The sequence below is a fragment of the Sciurus carolinensis genome, chromosome 9 (genome assembly GCF_902686445.1).
Source record: "Sciurus carolinensis chromosome 9, mSciCar1.2, whole genome shotgun sequence".
In the NCBI taxonomy this organism is placed as follows: domain Eukaryota; kingdom Metazoa; phylum Chordata; class Mammalia; order Rodentia; family Sciuridae; genus Sciurus; species Sciurus carolinensis.
Genome location: NC_062221.1, coordinates 20,393,410 through 20,397,814, shown reverse-complemented (window position 1 = coordinate 20,397,814; position 4,405 = coordinate 20,393,410). Strand labels below are relative to the sequence as shown.

At 41.8% G+C, this 4,405-nt stretch overlaps 1 pseudogene; it reads left to right on the top strand.

Annotated features, from left to right (window-relative positions):
* The first annotated feature begins 3,811 nt into the window (after nucleotides 1-3,811).
* LOC124993546 (60S ribosomal protein L22-like 1) lies at nucleotides 3,812-4,162 on the top strand (annotated as a pseudogene).
* Nucleotides 4,163-4,405: the final 243 nt, after the last annotated feature.

Sequence of the window (4,405 nt, the reverse complement as noted above, 5' to 3'; positions counted from 1 at the left end):
TAGTAGTGAGAAAATGCCTGGCTCTACTTTGCACCCCACGCTTGAGATGGCGTAGATGGAGTAAGAGAGACTTCTCTCCCCCTCCCCAGCTTTGGGAGCTCCAGGAAGCTGCAAGGTGACCTGTGAGTAGGAGGAGCCCTGGGTTTTATTCTGTGGTACATTGAGTGACTCTAAACCTTCTTATGCACTGAGCAACTAATAATTCTCTTCTCTCCGACGCTGGGTTTTGTGCTGAAAATTGTGAGTGACCAGAGGATCTCTGAGGTCTCCATTTAACTCTTAAACCTTGTAGTTCTCCCCAGTGGCTCAGGAGGCTGAGGCAGGACAATTGCAAGTTCATAGTCAGCCTCAGTCACTTAGCAAGGCCCTGAGCCACTTTGCAAGACCCAGTCTCAAAATTTTAAGAAGTTTAACAAAAGGGTTGGTACTAGGGCTCAGTGGTTAAGTGCCCCTGGGTTCCATCCCTGGTAGGGTGCGGGGGACAAAAACCTGTAGTTCTCACCTTCACTTGTCTCTTCCAGGGTAAAGAGATTGCAGTGTTTTATCACCAAAGGGTTACAGGACTGGGGAAGCACATAGTTAACATCTACTATTCCTGCTGCCAAGAGATAAAGTATTAATTACGCCAGATATTCTCTTGTACCCTCTGTCAAAGGGATGCATCCTGGTCTTTAAGAACTGGTTCATGACCAGACTTACTTCCAAACAGCAGGCCAGGCTTCCTCCTCTAGCAGTGCTTTGAAATGTAAAATAAAGTTTTGTTCTGTTGTTTTTCACCACCAAGCTACATTCAGGAGGAGTGGAGCCTAACTGTTGCATTTAAAGATGTGCTGTGCATCCTAAATGTCCCCAGTGTTCCCACCAGAGAAGGTGTCACCTTCACAACCCAAATTCAGCCAAAACTTGCAAGTTAATAAGATAGGATAGTGTCTTTGTTCACAGCAGAAGGCTCAGATGCTCTGGCCCATTGAGTTGCCCACACACTCCAACAAAACATCTGCTAGTCACCCCACCAGGCACAGCCCCAGGAATGCCTCAGTGAAGGGAGTACCCAGGAGGTCTTCACAGAGAGAAACCTGTTGCGTGATTTCTAGAGAAATCAGAAATTCTTGGTTCAAATGTAGCTCTGAGGTTTACAAGCTAATCACTTAACCTCCCCATGCTTCAATTTCCTTTTCTGTGAAACAGGTAATAACACCTGCCTTGCCTTTTGCAAGGATCAACTGAGGTGACAGATGTGGAATAAAACACCTTCCAAACCAAGACTCTTTGAGGGAGGATGGAAGCATAATTGCCAAAGAATTATTTCAAAGTAGATACGCCAAACTCCCTTCCTCGTTAGGGCCCAGTAATATGTAGTACGAAAAAGACCCTACAAGATTCTAATTTGCATTGCCCCATTGTGTGCTTGCAGGTGAAAGAGGAAACTTACGGGATATGGACCTCATTCCAAACCAATATCTGAGTGACTCTGGAGGTAAACATGCCAAAAATGTGGGCACAGATCCAGGGAATCATGAAGAGTTATACATCTCATGAACACAATACTGGTCCTATGAGCCCTAAGAGGCAGCTGGACCATCTTTCTAGTTGGTAACAAAGCTAAATTAATGCACATCAAAAAAAAATTAGTCAAGGATGATACCTAAGGTGAGATGGCAGCATGGATATCCAAGATCAGCTGAGTTACTAGTGAAAATATATAAATACCAGAACTCTCTTGGATTTCTCCTTTTCTTACTACCTTGCCCAAGATGGTCAAATCAATCATTGACATTTATCTGAAGTCTTGATAAGACTGGATTTCAAATATGGCTCAGCCATATGACTAGTCTATTCACTAAAAGTCAGCAGTCAGTACCAGACGGATCTCTTTCTGTTCTTACATCCTCATGCTGAGAATGGAGTCCAGCAGTGCAGACATAGTAGGGGCAGTAGATCACCACTTCTTGACTGGTCACAAATTCCAGGTTTGTCTCCAGGTTACCCCCAAGGGATGGCATCATAAACTGACCCTTCCTACCTGACTGTGCCCTCTGAATCCCCTTTCTCATGTCTGAGTGTCCTGGAAGTCATCAGTTAGGCAGCCCCAGAGCAGAGATGGAGCTCAGTCCCAGACCCTGAGTTCTTGACTATTGTCCACATTGACTAATAAAATGCCCCACCTACTATGTTTGCCCACATTCACAACACAAGTCCATGACAACCACCTTACATATCCAGGATGATCTTTGGACAGCTTCTTAGGCAAAGGGCCTTCAAACAGGTGAATTCTGCTGGTGTTGAATGTACCATGAACACTATCCAGCCAACACTTACATGTAAAATATTACTTTTATGGCAGGTTTTTTAAGTAGTCTCAAATTTTATGACATTTCTCCTATTTTGAGCTGGAGTTTTTATCCCCTCCCCTTGCATCTGGTAAACTTGTGACTCCTTCAACCAGTTGAATACGGTAGAAGTGATGTCGTATGACTTTAAAGCCTGGGTCAGAAAAGACCACACAGATTCCTCTTTGATCTCTTGGAACTCTTTGGGAGCAGTCAGCCACAATGTTGGAAGTTCAACTACCACAGGATCACCATGCTGGAGAGGACACATGTGGGTACTCCACTTGACAATCCCAGCTGAGCTCCTTGGCAACAGTGAGCACCAAATGTGGCCACATGACTGAGCCATCTTGGACACCCAGCCTCATCAAGACTTCAGACAATTCCAGCCCCAGCCAACTACTGCCAGTAACTACCTCAGAGACACCATGGAAGAACTGGGCAGCCAACCACTTCCCAAATTACTACTCTGTAGAATTGTGAACAAAATAAGGTGGTTAAGCTGCTAGGTTTGAGGGTGAGTTATTACACAACAAAAGTAAGTGAAACATCTAATCCAGGCTTTTAAAAAAATTATAGTGGTGAACCTGAGAGTTGAGCATTTGCTCAGATCACTTAATCCCAACATGGTCAGGCTCTCTCATATTCTGTGGGTGAAAATAAAATATGGTAAAACTGGGGCTGGAGTTGGGGCTCAATGGCAGAGTGCTTGCTTAGCACGTGTGAGGCGCTGGATTCAATCCTCAGCACCACATTAAAAAATTAAATAAAGTTACTGTGTCCATCTACAAGTAAAAATAATTTTAAAATATCGTAAATCTTCCTGGAAGCAATTTTGGCAACACTCGGCCAAAGCTTTAGAACATATATGCCCTTTGACCTCTCAATTATAGTTGTAGGAGTCAGGGGCAAAGAATTGTATATATACAATATATTTGTATATATACAAAGAATTGCCTAAATCAGGTGAAAAGATACTCATTTGTGTTACCTATAGTAAAACATTAGTAATAACTTAAATGTCCTGCTGAGATATTGAATTAATAAACTATTGTATATTAACTATACTATCATATATTAAGTAAGCTATTATATATATTCACGAGAAAATACTCCAGTTTAAAACTATACTTTTGAAAGGTATTTAATGACAAAATATTTAAAATTGAGGATTCAAATGGTATTTTCCTTTCATTAAAAGCACAACTATCACTGGGAAGGGTGGAGACACCTATGATCCCAGTGGCTCAGGAGGCTGAGGTTGAGGCAGGACGATCACAAGTTCAAAGCCAGCTTCAGCAACTTAGCAAGATCCTAAGCAACTTAGCAAGAATCTATCTCAAAATTTTAAAAAAATGTTAAAAGGTCTGGGGAATGTGGCTCAGTGGTTGAGTTCCCTAGGTTCAATCCCCAGTACCAAAATAAATAAATAAATAAAAATACAAATATCTGGCTTTCTGATCACAGGACCAACTGTCAACATGGTAACACGAAAAGACAAGAGGCCTAAGAGGTCAACTTGGGAGTTTAATTTGGACCTTACTCATCAAGCAGAAGACGGAAATTTTTATTCTCTAAACTTTTAACATTTCTATGGGGGAAGGTTGAAGTCAACGGAAAAATTGGAAATCTCAGGAATGTTGTTCATATTGAACACTTCAAGAATAAAACCACAGTTGTTTCTGAGAAACAGGTATTGAAAAAATCTTGCCAAGAAATTCCATAGGAAGAATAATCTCCATCATTGACTTGATGTGATTGCCTCAAACAAGGAGACTTGTGTACTTCATTACTTCTAGAAATGTCAAGATGAAGATAAGAGTCTGAACTGATAGAGAGCTTTGCTTTCTCTCTCTCTCTCTCTCTCTCTCTCTCTCTCTCTCTCTCTCTCTCTCTTTCTCTCTCTCTCTCTCTCTTTCTCTTTGTCTCTCTTTTCCTGGTACTAGAGATCGAACCCAGGGCCTTGCATATACTAGGCAAACACTCTACTAGTGAGTCACATCCCCAGGCCTGGGCTTTGCTTTTTAATAAAACAAGTGAAGTATTCATAGGAAAGAAACATCTAGAAATAGACT